The following is a 19,200-nucleotide window of genomic DNA, read 5'->3' as shown; positions in this document are numbered from 1 at the left end:
CGTGTCCAATCTTGCAGGATAATTACAATGGACAGGGTTATGTCTCTATTGTTTTATTTCCTATTGTTTGGGTTTCACTTTGATTTTACCGGAATGTGTTGTTATTTTGTATTTGCTTTTTGGTTTGTTTGTAAATTTGTTGTTTCATACCTTTCTATTGTTTTGTCCTTATCAAAACCATTTTCTCTATGTAATTAGTTTATACCTTGTAATGTATTGTTTGTCTTTTATTCATAAATAGAGAAAAAGAATTTTTGCTTTTTCATGTTCTCTTAATATATTAATCAGTTTAATATGAATTGCTTCCAAGTATTATTGTTTTCCTAAACTCAGGGTGAATAATTTCTAATAATCGTTTATTTGTCTCATATTTTCCCACTTGGGAGAATCCCTTTTGTCTGTTTCTTAACTATAAGTTCGGAACACAATGAAGAGGTACCTAATGCTCCTTTCTAGGCCCTTCAAATCAATTAACCTCCAATTTATTAAGTTAAAGTTCTGATAATTAAATTGGATACGGTGACGAGCTTAGCGGCATTTCATCCGTACTTATGTTCTGAGTTCCAATTCCGCTGAGGTCGACTTCGCATTTTATTATTTCGAGGTCGATGAAATAAATACCTGTCGAGCATTTGGGTCGATGTAATCGGCTTACGCCCTTCCCAAAATTGTTAGCTTTGGGCCAAAATCTGAAACGAATATTTGTAAGACGGTGAGCTAACAGGACCGTTAGCAAAACCAGAAAAAATGCCTCGCGTATTCGGTTCAGTTCTTTACATCATGCGTTCAAATCTCGTCGAGTTAACCTCATCTATCATTCTTTATGTGTCGTAAAGTCATAGAATTAGTCAAGTACTGGAGTCCATCGCATGGAAAAGCTTCCATCCCTTAATGAATTAGTAAACATTAGTAAATTAAGAACATTAAAGTGGTACGCTGACAAACTCGGTAGCACAAGGGACAAAATGTTTAGCGGTATTTCGTCCGTCTTTACGATCTGATTTCAAATTCCGTCGGGATAACCTTGCTTTTATCCGTTCGGGGGTCGAGGAAATAAGTGCTACTCGAGTACTAGGGGCGTTGTAATCGAGTATCCCTCTCCCCACAAATTTCAGACGACGTGCCTGCAATAGACAAGGTTAAGAGTTCAATGACGACCAACTAGTAAAATAAAATCGTCCGAAAACTATACCCCAGGGTACTTGTTCCGGTTGTTTAAATTACCGAGTTCGAATTCCCAGAACCTCAATTTAACCGTGTTATCCCTCTGCGGTCAATAACACAAAGCACGATTTGAAGATGATGTTGTCGATTCGATCTATTCTCCAAGTTTGGTGTTTTTGTGATTAAATTAACAAACAATATTAGTCTGATGTCAGTTTTAATCTTCGTCGAGCGTTTGGTAATGAAATGCCTGAGTGTCAGAAAAATCCATTCTGCTACGTAACTAAGATCCATTATGTTCGGTGTTCAATTCATGCCGAAACCAATCATGTATTTTATGCTTCATGTGTCAATGAAAAGTAAAAAGCCTGTCAAATATTCTAGTCGATATAATTGACTTTTCTTTCTTCAAAGATTGTGACAGAGACCAGCAATACCTAAAACCTCAGGAATTATGCATATGAACGGTTCTATTGTTTCATTTCCACCATTTCAATTTATATAATTTCCGTTGTTCTCAAAGTAATTTTTTGTCTAATTCCTATATGTATTTAGACACATATAGCCTTAGGCATAGTTTTGTGGTTAAGAAGCGCCCTTTACGCTCTTGTGGTTCCGAGTTCAGGCCCACTACACAATTACTTGGGCAATTGCTTTTGACTATAGCCTCAGGCCGATGCATGCTCCACGAATGAAGACGGTAGACGGAAAATGTGTGGAGATCTGTCGTATACAGTAATTTCTCGACTATCGCAGGTGTTAAGTTCCAAAACGCTCCGCGGTAGATGAAAATGTGTGGAGTAAAAACAGTACTGTGTTGTATGTTTTTTCATTATTTTTATAATTTGTATATATTTATTTTATTATAAATTTAAAATAAGACAACGGTGGAATCGACGTAAGTTTAAACAATAAACAGTGATAGGTGAACCGTGACATGTCCATTCCAACATCGCTGGACAACCGATGTTGTTTTGCTTCGTTGCTTGTAACAAACACAACGGTTGGGCAAATGTGACCGATAGAATAAGTATATATCAGGCTTTAAAAATAAGCACTGGAGTCGATTTACACAAGGCGCTGCGCTGCTCAAACATGGCTGCAGTCAAATGACTAAAATAAGTAAACGAGGAAAACACAAAAGATAAGATTGTGTTATATAATTTCCAGTGGGACATTGTTTATGGCATATAATTTTAAAGAATCCCTATAAAGAATGCTACATAATACTCATCTCATAGAAAAGACAGTAGAGTTTAGGTTTTAATTAAGCACACTTGTTCATGTCGCCTTATCTAAATAGTTGGGAATATTACCTAGGCGCCATATTGAATATCCCCAATGGGAGTTCGATTGATTTGCATCAGTTTTCCATTATGAAATGATTCTATTCTTGTTTAGGATGATTATGTTTCTTTTCATATCGATGTGTTGGTTTGGTTTGATGTCACTTGTATGGCATCTAGGTTATTTGTGTGTCCGGTTCTTCAATAATCAGAGATGTTTAATGCCGTTGACCATTTTTGCGTAATGAATTCGAGTCATAAATCTATTTAGCTTCCCCTGTTCCCGGTGTATTCACCAATCACCACACACACACACACACACACGCACGCACGCACGCACGCACGCACGCAAACACATATATATATATATATATATATACATGCATATACATTTTATTTAGACTTAATAAATATATCTATATTATAGAAAGACAATTTGGCAGACAGCCAGGCTGATAGGGAGATAGATCGATATATATATATATATATATATATATATATATATATATATATATATATATATATATATATATATATATGCATGGACAGATAGATAGATAGATAGATAGATAGATAGATAGATGCATGGAGAGATTGAAAGACAGGCAGGCAGAAAGATCTGTCGCAACAATTTTTCCTCACGAAGAGACAGAAAAATGTTGCTATTCACATATTGATACAGATGTGAACATTATTAGCGTGTATACAAACGGTTACATACGTGCATCCATAAATACGCAAATATATACACATACATACGTACATGCATATATATTTAGGCGTGTTTATGTACTTGTTTCTATATGTATGTGTTTTTGTATTCCCAATGCGTTCAAAAAATTAGCGAGTTTGCGTACAGGACATTGCTGTTCAGTACGATAAAATCCTCACCTAAACTCCATCCTTATAACACATATTGCTAACGCACAAACACACACCTGTCTATCTATCAAAGAATAAAGGAATATATATATATATATATATATATATATATATATATATATAATAAAAATTAAATATTAATTTGTTACTATCGCCAGCGTAACTAAAAATATCCGTAGACTGCAAATCTTATTTCATTATGCAGTATATCTGTATAAGTTTTATTCACTGAGAGAAAGCCACTAAGTGGTTTTCCATCGCGCTAGAAATGGGAGTTAAATCCCCAAAACCTGCCAAAATAAGAATACCTTTTTCGTGGTTTAGGATTTAACTCCCATTTCTAGCGTGATAGAAAACCACTTAATGGCTTTCCCTCAGTGTGTAACTCATGCACACATATAACGTGATCATATATATATATATATATATATATATATATATATATATATATATATAAACTTATATACGTATGCATATTCATGAATAGGTATATGTAAGCATGTGTGTGTGTTCGTGTGTATTTGCGAGTATAGTTATTGATGTGTTTTCTGTCCGTTTATCTTATACACCATTATATCTCTTCATATCTGTACCTTTACCAATATGCTCGCTTATCTCTCGCATATTTTCCCCGTCTCTCTGCGTTTCCGTTTCCTTATCTCTTCGTGTAAATGCCTAAGCATATGGCTATCTACCAAAGCAATGTACTAGCCTGCCATTTTCAGGTATCAACTCGGCCTAGTCGCTACCAAATTACTAACAATATTGCCTACAGCATATCTAAATATCTTATGTTCTAGGTAACACGATGTGTTGCTAGATATGTTATTACTTCTCCATTCACTTACAATAAAGTCAATGTAATGGATTATTTTTATAGCTTGCTGTTCGCTTCTAAATGGAAGCCACTGCACGGCTGATATAGCAACGATAATACGCAAATGAGAAACGAAACACTCTCTAGTCCACAGACCTGCTGAAAATACCCAGGAGATTTCCTTCATGTTACTCGCTAACGTTTAAAAAAAGGTAGCACGCACTGATTGGATATAAACGGAATTGGCAACCGGGTTTCTCTAAAACGAGGAGTCGAAATTTATATAGTATGTCTAGAATAATTCTACGATGAAATGGTCTCGGCTAGAATAATGGTAATTCAGGTGTGTTGAGGAATGGAATGAAGGAATAAGTAGAACAGCGTTGTAGTCAGGTGCGAACGTGGTTACTGAGCTTGATAGGAAAATGGAGCCGCATCTCTCTTGAATAAGCTCTTATTGTGATAGGATGTTGGGAAATTTTAGATAATGTCTGTCGTAGATAAATTCTAAATAGCAGCCGCTGCAGCAGCAGCAACAGCAGCAGCAGCAACAGCAACAGGAATAAGAATAGCAGGAACAGCAACATCGATAAACTATGATGGAATGATAACGGCAGGAATGGTTTTTTTTTATTCTGGCATGGGTTTAAACGAACAGGTTGAGCTGATGTTAAATAGCAACGCCACCACCACCACCACTACTACCAAGACCAACACTACCAACACCACCATTATCACTACCACCACCATCACAACCACCGAAACTATAGCCATCACCATTGCCACCAACATCATCACCAACGCCACCACGACCACCACTCCACCACCAACACCATCACCACCATAACACGATCTCCACCACCAGCACAACCACCACCACCACCATCGCTGCTGCCGCCGCCGCCACCTTAGAACGTAATACTTTCTCCTATGGGCACATGGCCTAAAATTCGATGGAGGGTGATAGCCGATTACATCGCCCCCAGTGCGTAACTGGTACTTAGTTTATCGACTTCGACAAGATGAAAAGCAAAGTCGACCTCAGAACCCAGAGCTTAATGACGGACGAAATGTCTGCCTCCTCGACAATATTTCAAATTTTGGCACGAGTCCAGCAATGTCGTTGGATGGAGCAAGTCGATTCCAACTACACCAGTGTTCAACTGGTGTTTATTTTAACGGATCCCAGAGAACAAAAGGCAAATTCGACCACAGCAGAATTTGAAATCAGAGGGTAGAGACGATCAAAATGCCGCTAAACATTTTGCCCCGCATTCTAAATATTCTGCCAGCCCCCACCTCATTATTAACCTCCTTAGTTTCATCAAAAATACCACATCTAACATTTTTATCAGAACTAGCGGTACGAGCATTTACAGTGATCTGTGCAACTCTTTTATTACGACCATTAGCAAATAATAAAGTCCGTTAAACAATGTGTGGATAAAGGCAACGCTATGATCGCCACAGAAACCATAGCTAAACCTATAACAGCGCAATAACCAATCAGAAGCTATGCATTAGCATATGCATTCATGAGACGATGAGTGGACGGCAAGTAAACGATAAGACAAGTAAACGATAAGACAACGACAGCGCCGAAAATGACGAAGATGACGATGAAGATGTGGAGGAAGACGAGGAGGAGAAGGAGGGAAATTTCAATGGCGATGACGGCGAGGATGACGATGGTCATGATGGTGTCCAATATGAAGACGATGATGTAATTCATGATGATGATGATGATGATGGTGATGACAATGACAACAACGAAGGTGATGACGATAGCGAGAATGATGATGATGATGACGGAGCATTCGTGTATGAACCGAAACAGACCCTGAAAATGCCAACCGAGAAAGATTTATTCAATAAAATGGTGCCCTCGATACAGATATGTTTCTACAAATACAAATCTAAAAAATGTTCGCCTATTACGTTCCACCACCACCACCACCACCACCAGCACTACCACCAAAGCGACGGCACCTTTAGCACTACCACCGAAACCACCCTCACCACCAACAACAACCCCACCGTCGCCTTTGCAATTATCATCAACAACTTCATAACATGTCTTCTGTTATTAGAACAGCTGACAAACAGTTCGCTTCCAGCACCACCACTACGAACACTATTACCATCACCAGCATCGCCACAACACACAAACACCAGCATCACTATCAACTATGCTATCACCTATACTACAGACTCCATCAACAGCATACCTACATTCACTACAAGTATTATTGTCACCCACATCATCAGCACCAAAACCAAGACCAACATGACAGCGACGACCATCACCACCACCATCATCACCCCTCCTACACCACCACCACCACCACCACCACCACTCCAATACGTTTATCACGAATGCCAACACCACCACACCCACAACCACTAACATTCCTCATTATCGACATCACTCATTAACGACCACTACAACCAACACCAACGCTACCATCGCTTGCACCACCACCACCAGTCACAATCACCTCTACCATTATCAGTACCACCTCCACCACCAGCCTATACTACAGCACCCTACAGCCATTGCAATTACTACTACGACTAATACTACAACTACCATTACTACCACCACCTTCACCACCATCAACACAACCGACACCAATACTCCTCCTACTACTACTACTACTACCACCACTAGTACTTCTACTACTATTACCACCACCACCATTTCTAATACTTCTAGAACTACCTCCACCACCACCACCACTACTAGTACTACTACTACAAGACCATCGCCAGCACTACACCCATTACCACAAGCTCTCCTACACCCACCCCAATCACCTCCCTCCACCCCTACCACCATCACCTCCGCCGCCGACACCGCCGGTACCTAAACCCGTCATTATCAGCACCAATTATAAAATCTACATCACTTCCCACACTATCAACATATACATATCTCCACCACCGCCCGCACCCCTTTCCCTCGTGTGCTTTTCCTGCAACATCACCACCTTCGCAACAATTATTTCTTCCCCACCTCTTCTCCGCTCCCTCTGATCTCCCCCCCCCCGCCCCTCACCGTCCACCATGCCTTCGCCTCCACAGCCATCTCCGTTCTTTCAAGCTTCCCCCTCGCCACCATCACATTGCCAGTACTACACTCAATCATAGATACACACACACACACACACACACACACACACACACACACACACACACTAAACTAAATACGCATTACACTTGCCACATGTACACATACACACTCCACAATAACAAACACACACATGTACAAACACGCACATGTACAAACACGCATATATATATATATATATATATATATATACAAACACACACACACATACGTTTGCACGCTTCATCTCCACATTAATTTCTATGAATAATATTTTCTAGCCATTAGCTAGACTATAAAGAACTACGCAAGGCCTGTCTAATTAAAAGACCATTTTCACAGCTGCTCCTATAGTTATGCTACATATAACTGCTCATAAATGGGCCGCTCACAACTATAAAAGCAGGGTTTCAACACAGAAAACAAAAGCTTTCGGTCCGTCATTGTTTCAAATATTAAAACAACGAAAGAAATATTTCCTATTTATTCTGTTATTTATTGTCCGTCTTTTAACAAACCTGTGCTTCTGCGGTTTTATATCTTGTTAGAGTTTCGGGTGTTATTTGTGTAATTTCTTTTCTGTTTAATATTTTTTTTTTTTTTTGGTTTCGTTTTCATCTTTTCTCCTCCATTTTTGTATCGGTCCGTCAGCCTGGAAATGCTATCGAAATGTTATTGAAGGTTTTAATTGTTGCTGCTGCTGTTGTTGTTGTTGTTGTTGTTGTTGTAATTGTTGCTGTCGCTCTTAGTTTAGTTATTCCTGTTATTACTGTTGCTCGCGTTTTCGCTGTTGCTGGTGTCGACGATCGTGCTGGCTGTTTTCACGCTTTTCGTTATTTTGATCTGGTTGTTTTGCTTGGTTGTGGAGCGTCAGGGGTTGGTGTGAACGTGTTTATTGTGCAAGGGCGTGTTTTTGCAGGGCATTTTGTCGTCGGTCGCTATAGTAATCAAGATAATGAGGATGTTGTTTCGTTACAAATGGAAAGGAGTTTGTAATGGATGCAATGGCTGTATTGCGGATGATCTCGCCGATGTTTTTTTTATTTTTATATTCTTGATAATGTTTGACATTATCAACAATATATGCATTCCGCCACGGTTTGTAGGGTTAATGAAGAATCATGAGAACAACAGAGATGCGGATGGTTCTTTGAGGGAGATATTTCATGGAGTCGGAATGTTGGTACTGCTTATTCTCTTTTTCTTACTGTTGGTTGTCTTATGTTTAGTGAGGGCGTTTGGTCTTGGACATTAGGATTTGGGGCGTTTCTGGGTAGGTTTGGCGTTGGTGAGTGGGTTTGATGTTAACGAGGACGATTGATGAGTAGAGACGCATTTAGTGAGAATTATTTCCTGTTTCTCAATACTAATATTGTACTAAGGCGTGTTTTTTGCAGAACATTTGGCTGTCGCGATGGTAAAAATAGAATTAATGCAAGTTTTGGTTTGAGAGGTGGGGCTGTATTGTCTGCAGAATAATATGGAGTAACTGGGGTGGCGTTACTGTCGTTCCATTTTGGCCCACGTTATACCAAGCCGAGCAAAATTATGATTAAAGTTACCGTGTGGGTCTCTCAGCACAAGCTTATCCAGTTTTTCCTTTCGTTGCGTGTGATGGCGATGTGAAATTTGACAGACGTTTTGCTGCTATTTCTACCATGCAAGGTCACAATTTAGTGACTGGGCCATGAAATTGTTTGGTATTGGCCATCGGAATTGATATTCTTGGTGAGGATTAAATAGCAACGCTACCACCATCATCAGCAGCAGCACCACCACCACCATCATCGCCAGCAACATCGCCACTACCACCACCAACGCCAGCAACATCACCACCATCACCAACACAACAACCACCACCAACACCACCAGCATGGTCACCCACATCAACACTAACACCACCACCACTACCATCGCCACCACCACAACCACCAACACCACTCCGGCTGCACCTCTCTTGCATATGGATTACTCTGGATTCTTCTACACACACACACACACACACATATATATATATATATATGTGTGTGTGTGTGTGTGTGTGTGTGTGTGTGTGTGTGTGTGTGTGTGTGTGTGTGTAGGATGGGGCTAAAATATTCCTGGTTTTGGATAAAATAAAATACTGAGGAATCAGCTAATTATTGTTTTATTCACCATTTTCCCCTTGCAGTGGTCCTTCAGTTTTTCTAAACCCTGTAAAAGAATTCGGAAGTTTGGCCCTCCAACCAGGCCTTTCGCGATACCTTTAAAGGCAAGAAATTTTCAGTTCCATTCTCCTTGTATATGAAGATTGTGTAACAGTGTTGTTTTCACTGCTAATGGCTACGGTTGTGCTTTCATTATCAAGGCAGTATCTGAGATTTTAGTTGGTAGTGTTGGCCTCCGGGGACGTAGAGACGCTGCGCGGGTTTGATGTGATGGTGTGAAATATTTGTATAGTTTTCCATGCATTCATCATTGGATTAACACATTGTGTCTTTACTAGTCACATTTCTCTGGGTTCTCATTGTGTTTCGCTCGTGTTTTTCTTGTTGGTGTTGCACTATCTCTGATGCATGTGTTTATATTATATATATATGTATGTGTGTGTGTGTGTGTGTATATACATATATATGTATATATGTGTGTATATATACACACACATATATATATATATGTACGTATATATATGTATATATATATATATATATATATGGATATATATATATATATATATATATATATATATATATATATATATATATATATATCCATATATACATATATATGGATGTGTATATGCAGTTGCATTCTGGTTCTTAACGCTATTAATGTTCCTGTTGTTGCAGTTATTTGTGTTTTCTTGTTGTTGTTTTGGGGACGTTTGTCCTTACTTTCACCATTATTCTTATTGTCATTTTCCACATTGTCTTCTTTGTGTTGGTCATGTTGATATTGTAAATGAAATTATTTTCACCACCACCACCACCACCACCATCATCACCGCCACTACTACTACTACTACCACCACTGCTGCTGCTGCTCTTATCTCCGTTTCAATTATTATTGCAGCTACTGTTTTAGCGTGCTTCACGTGTCACTTGGAACCATTGTAGATGTTTTTATCATTACTGTTGTTTTCTGTGGTGGTGGTGATGGTTGCGGTGGTGGTAATTGTGGTGGCAGTGGAAGTTACGGCAGTAGTGATAGTGACGGTAGTGGTGTGATGGAAGTGGTGGTGGTGGTTGTTGTTGTGGTGGTGGCTCTTGCGGTCGTGGTGATTGTAGTGGCAGTGGTGGTTACGGTGGTAGTGGTTGTGATTTTGCTGGTTGCAGTGGTGGTGGTCGTCGTTGTGGTGGTGGTCGTTGTGGTGGTGTTGGTGCTAGTGAAGGTGGTGTAATATTTATTCTTAACCACTTAGATGCTGTTTCTGCTGTTCTTCTTGACGACGATGATGATGACACTTACGACGATGATTACGATCATGGTGACAGAAACTGGCTACCCATCATCATCATCATCATCATCACCACGAAAATAATGATAATGATGGTGGTTGTGATCAGAAAGTGTATCATTGTTGTTGTTGTTGCTGTCTTTGTTTAATCCATATGTCATTCAGTCTTATATTCGAAAGCGTTCTTAACATGGCCACCACGCCCTAAACCACACATTGGATAGTTTATCTCCGATTACATTTTCCTACTATGAGTATCTTTCCTTCAGAGACGATATATTTTTGTCTAGCGTCAAATTCGACAGCCGTTTCTAGAAATTACATCGCAACCATGACGTTCCAATATTGTGTATTTTGCGAGCTATTTCTAGTAATTACAAATACTGCAATACAGACCAGCCTTTATATTTTTATTCTTTTATTATTTAATCTGTTTCAGTCACCCGACCGCGGCCACCGCTGGAGCACCGCGTTTAGTCAAACAAATCGACTCCAAGACTTACTCTTTGTAAGCTTCGTACTTATTCTATCAGTCTCATTCGCCAAACTGCTAATTTACGGGGACGTAACCACACGATTATTGGTGTCAAGCAATGTGCAAAATTTGAGAGAGGTTTCACAGCCATTTCTAGTAATTACAAATGAGCCATGGAGACCTGCCCTCAGATCTCTCTTCGTGCATAATTTGAGAGAGATTTCACAGCTAGTTCTAGTAATCACAAAAGCTTCCATGGAGGCTTGATCTTAATTCACACTTTGTTCCATAATTTGCAAAATAGTTGACAGCTGCTATTTCTAGCACTTAGAATGACTCCCCTGGAGAGCCGACCTCGTGTACTTTTATCATTTGATAAATTACACATGTTCAAGGGCCAAAGAAAAGGTGTAAAGAATTCATGCTACCATTTACTGTAGTCATTGTTGTTGGTGGTGAAGGTGGTGCTAGACGTGGTCGTGATGGTGTTAGTGGTGAGGAGTGGGGGGGGGGGGGGCTAGTGGTGGCGTTAATGATGGCGGTGGTGGTGGTCGTTGTGATGTTGCTAGTGATGGTGGTGGTAGTGGTGATTAAGGTTCTGGTAGTAGTAGCGATGGTAGCGGTGCTAGTGATGATATTGGTTGTGGAGGTAGTGGTAGTGGTGACAGTGGTTGTGATAATAGATGTGGTAGTGGTAGTGTTGTTGTTGGCGATGTTGGTAGTCGTAGTATTGGTGGTTGCGATGGTTGTGGTTGCGGTGGTGGTGGTGGTGGTGGTGGTGGTGTAACGCGCTATGTTAGATCGTGATGAAGATGTTATTCTCTTAGGATGGTATGACGATGGTGGAGGGACTGGTAATGGTGGCGGTGGTAGTATTGATTTTCATTATATTATTTGTGATGGTGCTAGTATAGGAACACTTGGATATGGTTTTCCTGCCATTGGTGGTGGCAGTGGTGCTGGTGGTGGAGGAATTGGTGGTGGTGGTGTTGATGGTGGTGATGCTGATTTTGGTAGTGGTAGAGCTGGTGGTAGCAGTACTGGTAGTAGTGAAGGTGGTATTGGAGGTGGTGTTTGTCATGGTGGTGGTGTTGATGAAAGTGGTGGCTGTGGTAGCAATGGTGACAGTGGTGGTGGTGTTGGTAGTTATAGAGATGGTGGTAGCAATAGTGATGATGGTCGTATTGGTGGTGGTGGTTGTGATGGTCGTAGTCTTGGAGACGGTGGTCATGGTGGTCATGGTGGTCATGGTGATTGTAGTGTTTGTGTTGTTGCTGTTGTTGTTGCTGCTGTTGTTGTTGTTGGTGGTGGTGGTCGTTGTTGTTGATTTGATTGTTGTAGAGGTAGCGATGACGTAGAGTTGGCGAAGGTGGTGGTGGTGGCTGTGGTGGCGGTGGCGACGATTGTGGTGGTCGGTGGGTCGGTGATACCGGTGGGGGTGACTTCGTAGGCTGCGTTGGCAACGCCGACACTGATTGTAGTGTTATAAATGAGAGTTCTCTAAATGATGTAATGGCGGCGGTGGTGTGAGCGATGGCGATCGAATACAAATGGCGGGTTGTAGGCTCCTGGCGGGGTGGCGATGGCGGTTCTGTATTAGATGCGATGCTGTGAAATATTTCTATAGCTATCCCAGCATTCCTCATTAGATTACCATATTGTTTCTTTTGCTAGTCACATTTCTCTGGATTCCCGTTGTGGTTAAGCTTCTTTTTCTTCTTGATGCTGTTGTTGTTATTGTTGTTGTTCTTGTTCGTACTCTGATGTTGTTTATATTTAAAGTTTGTTATTATCTTTGCTGTGGGCTATGGTATTCCATCTTGTTGTTGTTTTTGCTGTTGTTGTTGTTGTTACATTATTTGTCTTGCAACGCTTCACGCTTGTTGTTACAACACAAATCTTGCTGTTCATATTACTGATGTTGTTATTATTATTGTTGTTGTTGCTGACGTTAAAGTCGTGTTTGTTCCATTTGTTGCTTCCATCGTTATCGTCAATGTATTCCTGTTGTTTTATCTGTTTCCATTGTCATACTTGATACTGGTCTTATTATACTTGTTGTACACTTTTGCCACTGTTCTTGCTGTTGTTCTTATATTTGTTGCTGTTGTAAAGCTTCTTGTACATTACTGCTGTTGTTTTTTTTGTTTTTGTTAGTTGTTGTTACGTTTGTTGTATAAATTATATTTGAAGCCGTATTTATTGTTTGTTATCTTTGCTTCTCTTGTTGTACATGTTGTTATTGTTATGTGCGTTTCTATTGTTTTGTATGTTAATACTGTTGTTATACAGGTGTTGTTATTCAAAAGCTTGCTTCCTAACCATATGATTCTGTGTTCAGTCTCTGTGCGTGGCACCTTGAGCAAGTGTTTTCTACTATAGCCTTGCTCAAACCAAAGCCTTGTAAGTGGATTTGATTGATGAAAACTGAAAGAAGCATGTCATATATATATATATATATAAATATATGTCTGTGTGTGTGTCGTGTCTGTGTCACCCCTCCACCACCACTACCACCAATTGACAACCGGTGCTGGTGTGTTTACATCCCCGTAACGTGGCGGTTAGGCAAAAGAGGCCAATAGAATGAATAACAGGTTTAACAAGAATATAAGTTCTGCAGTCGATTTATTCGACTAAAAATTCATCAAAGCGTTGCTGTAGCATGTCCGCAGCCTAATGAATGAAACAAGTAAAAGATAAAAAAAATAAAAGATATTTGTCGTACAATTTGCATTTGATGCTGTTGTATGTTGCTGTTATTATAGTGTTTCTTTCTGTTGTTACGTTTATTATATAAAATATAATATTCCAGAGGATTTGAGACATTCTTCAGGAGACGCTTTAATAGTTCCGAAGATTAGAGTTCAAATTTCTAATCTTCTTCGAAAACGGAATTCTCTGACTTTGACGCATCTGTTGGTGCGCTTTTTTTTCTCTAAGAACGGAGTGTTTGGAATTTGATTTCGCTGCTATTCTTAGCATGTCGAGATAGAACGGCCACATGGATGTTTCAGCAGCGCTGGTGATGTTCATGATGGCTATGGTGGTTGCAATTGTTCCTGCTGCTGCTGCTGCTGCTGTTGTTGTTGTTGATATTGTTGTTCGTTGTTGTTGTTTGTGGTGGTAGTGGCGATGAATGTGATGGTGAGGATGAAGATATTCATGATGGTGACTGTAGAATTGTTACTAGCAGTAATGATACTTATCTGGGCATCACCGTGGAATTTAGTAGTAGTAGTAGTAGTTGTTGTTATTGTGTTTTCTCAGCTAGTTATTCATAAGAAAGATAACGAGACATCATCAATTCCCACGGTCATTTATAATAATAATAATAGTAATAGTAGTAGTAATATTAATGATAATAATAATTACGATGATGATAATAATAATAGTAATAAAAATTACGATGATGATGTTGAAGTTAATTATGATGTAAATTCTGTTGATAACGAGTGAAAACTTAATGAGATGGATGCAACTTCATCTCTCTTGAGTTTACCGTTATCGGTGATATAATGCTTAGTGCATTTCTCCTTTCTTTTAGCCCCAGGTGAATGTTAACCAGCACACATTTGATCCAAGACATTCTAGCACTGACAACCCCATCTGTTCTATCTAAAGTTACGGTACCGGGTACATGTCATCCAAAGTGTATTCCTGGATGAATTTGTCACATCGTTTGTAAATCAGATAAGCCTTTTTTTTTGTTATTCGTCCTGGATCTCCTCAACATTTGTTCCGATGCCGACACGTGCTTAATCTTTCAAATTTTTATCTTTTCTGGATCGGTAAATCATATAACCAACACAGAACATTTGAAACAGATGCTGGTAGATAATAAGGCTTTGTTAATCCTAAAATGTATTTTCTCTAATTTCTATACACTTCAGCTAAGTGCAAGTATATCACGTGATTATGTGATCGCTCAAACTAGCGAACGACCAAACTAGCGGATGTTTTTATACTTTGCTGGTCACATTGCGTTTTGCATCGTTTCAGCTTTCCAATGATATCACCCCACTGACTAGAAGAGCAGGCCAACATCCCCTCCTGATCGGAAAATTATTCCATCGCAGAGTTAGCCATTTACTACTGAGTGGACAGGAGCAACGAGAAATGAAGTATTGCGCTCAGGAACATAACCCGCTCGAACCCATGACTTGGGGATCGTGAGTGCAACAACATAACCACAAGGCTATGCGCCTTCACTATATCGTTAGTCGGAATGCGCTTTGCATCCTTTTAGCTTTTGAAGGATACTAACTTGCTAGCTAGACGAGAAGGCCAACATCCCCACTGATAGGAGGGCTAGTCTGATGCATGCTTACGATTTTGATCTGAGCAGAATGGAGCGAACTGAAACGAAATATTTTGCTCAAAAAACAACGCAGTGCTCGGTCTGGAATTGGAGCCCACGATCTACCGATAATGACTGGGCTCCCTAACCAGTACGACACCCGCCTTCACCAGTACGAGTATACACGTTAAGGAATTTTTATATGGAGAAAATGTCAAACTAAATTCAGGGTTGATTATATAAGACAATTCTACGTTTAAGAGTTGAGAAATTATGTACATTATTTACATTTGACGGATATTTGTCCTCATCTTGTTTGTTGTTAACACAACGTTTCGGCTGGTATACCCTCCAGCCTTCGTCAGGAGTCTTGGGGAAATTTTGAACCTGGGTTCTCATTCCTAAAGTATTTTTTGTTGTTGTTGTTGTTATTATTATTCAGGTCACTGCCTGGAATCGAACTCGGAATCTTAACCACTAGGCCATAAGCCTTACATGATATATATATGTCTTTGTTTATCCTAAGATCGCTACATCATGAAACCACTACCACGCTTTCAACAGATTTTTATCATGTTTCAAAACGTGAAATACAATTCTTTTATGAATTACACGACTAATTCGATACATCAAAACCTGTTAATGGACGAAAGGTGCGGGATCAGAGCAGATATCGGACATACCAATTTGTATCTCCAATGAAACGACGTTTTGAGTGACCAAAGTAATCTGCGGACACGTTTTGGATCATCCTATCAAAATATCTTTACAAGCACACGCACGCACGCACACATAGAACAAACTCACACGCACAAATATAGAAAAGAGTATCTTGTTACAGTGTATAAGTACTTACATATGTGAGTGTGCGTGTTTAAGTGTGATTACATACATACGTTTATATTTATATATATATGTATATACACATGCTATCTAATATATACATTCATATATATATATATATACACACATATGTATGTATATATACATGAATACACACACACATATATATATATATATATATATACATGTAATTTGTATGTGTGTATATGTGTATATGTATATATATATATATATATATATATATACACACATGATGGCGTATCATTTTATCCAATTAATTTCTGCCCCATCAATCGATATATTGTGAGCGGTCGAAATAGCTTTTATATATTCGCTGCAGTTCACTAATGCTACAAACACACCAATGAGAACTGTTTAATCGCTTTATCTCCGTATCTTTCGTGAATGTGATCGACCTTAATCGGAATTATATAAGGGATAAATGACAAAACACGCAGTTGTTATATGATCTTTGCTGAGAAGAAAAAGAAAAAAAATACAGGAAGGATTATATCGCAAACTATTAGCAAAAACAGCAGCAACGTCAATGATAATAATAATAATAATAATAATAATAATAATAATAATGATGATGATGATATTTGCCACCGGGGTGAAGTATAAGGGGGACAATACAAAGACAATCAAAATGTGTAGGGTCTTACATTTAATGAAATGATAGAAAAAAAACAGAAGGTATGTATACACAGTATACGATGGAAAAGAAGGGAGATATAGATAGAAAACAAAGGTTAAAAAAAGAAAATGGGGTGATAGATGTAGCCCTACATATACAGGGATAATGGAGGAACTCTACTGTCTGAGATTTCTCTGAGCACAAAGAGCAAGTGCACTCTCTAATTTCTTCTCTCCGACTCGCATGTCTACACTGATAGAGGTACCAACCACTGTTGCCATATTCGCAACTCTCACCCACCTTTCGAGAAACTCACTCGAGGACAGCACTTCCCACTCCACTCTCAATTTCCTATTAATAATAATAATAATAAGCAGAAGAAGAAGAAAAAGAAGGAAACGAAGAAGAAAAGGAAGAAGAAGAAGAAGCCTTTCCACATTTGCTACAAGGCCTGAATTTTTTTCCCCTTTGTTGAGCAAATGGTGTAGCTATTTCCATGCACCCCAGTGCACAACTAGTCTGTATTTCACCGAAGGGGAAAAGGCATAGATGTCCTCGGTGAAATTTAAATTCTGGAGATAAAGTACCGGAAGAAATCCCGGTTAGCCTTTCATCAACGTCCTATCGAATTCGCTACAACGCGGCCTTTGTAATAATAATAACCCTTCTCCACTGAAGGCACAAGCCCTAAAATTTTGTGGGAGGAGACGAGTCGATTGTATCGATCCTGGTACGTATCAAGTACTAATTACAGGGACCCCGAAAGATGAAAGGCAAAGTCGACTTCGGTGGAATTTGAACTCAGGACGTAAAGACAGACGAAATGCCGCTGAGAATTTTCACATGCGTAGCAACGATTCTGCTAGCTTTCCACCTTCTAATAATAAAATGGTTTCAAATTATGACACAAGGCCAGCAAGTTCGTAAGAGATTTTTCATCGATTACATTGGCCCCATTACTCAACTGTTATTTACTGAAATGATGAAAGGCGAAGCCGCTTCCGATGGAATTCGAACTCAGAAATGCTGCTAAGCATTGTGCCCGGCGTCCTATCAATTCTTTTCTTTTCTACTCTAGGCACAAGACCTGGAATTTTTGTGGAGGGGGCCAGTCGATTAGATCGAGACCAGTACGCAACTGGTACTTAATTCATCGACTTCGAAAGGATGAAAAGCAAAGTCGACTTCGGCGGGATTTGAACTCGAAACGAAAAGACAGACGAAATACCGTTAAACATTTCGCCCGGCGTGCTAACAATTCTGCCAGCTCGTCGCCTTAATAATAATTAATAATCGCGCAGGGTTTTCACTAAATGAAGACAAGAGCAGGATTAGCATCATAATTTTTGTTTGTCTTGTGTTTTTTTGTTTTCTCACACGAGCAGTGGAACTAAGGAAAAACCATTCAGCCGTGTCTTCTAGAACCTCCGTTTTTTGAATCGACAAGAGTATCCAGTACGCTTGTAAAGCGAAAACCCTGTTCGTCTTTATATAGATATCCTTCCGTTACACATTGTCCTCTAACTTGCCACCTTCCTATGGCAGGATTGTTGATCTCAGAAGTGCTTTGGTCCTCTACATTTCGATATAGAATTAGTTTTACTTTCAACAAATGCCGAATTTTGCATCTTCTTTTTGTTATGCTTTTGGTGTTTCTGTTTTCTTTCTCTATTTTTTGTTTTAGTTTTCTTTTCTGTTTTTACTCCTATCTTTTGTTTTTGTCTTTTTTCGAGTTTTTGTCATCGTGGAAGCTTCTGAACCTACAGGTCTCCCGGTGTTAAGAACTCTAATCACACAATGGATTGATTTTCCTTCAGTCGATAAATTAATCATTTAACCTATTAACCCAACATGCTGTATGCACTCAATGTCGATCGTCTCCTCCGTCACCTCCTCTTCATCATCGTCATCACCGTTGTCATTATCCTCATCATCAGCAGCAGCATCGTCGTCATCGTCATCACCAAAATCAACATCATTATCACCGTTATTATTATTAACATCATCATCCACTTCATCATCATAATCATTGTTACTATCATCATCATCATCATCATCCCCACTACAACCTCTCCGAACATCGTCAAGATCGTCATCATCATCATCATCATCATGATCATTATCACCCCCACTACTACCGCTCCCACCATCGTCACCATCATCACCATCGTCGTCGTCGACGTCATCATCATCATCAAACGTCCGTTGAAAGTCATCCGCTTCATATAAATCATGATATCGGTCGGCTTTC

The sequence above is a fragment of the Octopus bimaculoides genome, chromosome 23 (assembly GCF_046866305.1).
Source record: "Octopus bimaculoides isolate indiv1 chromosome 23, ASM4686630v1, whole genome shotgun sequence".
NCBI classification, from domain to species: Eukaryota; Metazoa; Mollusca; class Cephalopoda; order Octopoda; family Octopodidae; genus Octopus; species Octopus bimaculoides.
Note: the sequence above shows the minus strand (reverse complement) of the source record.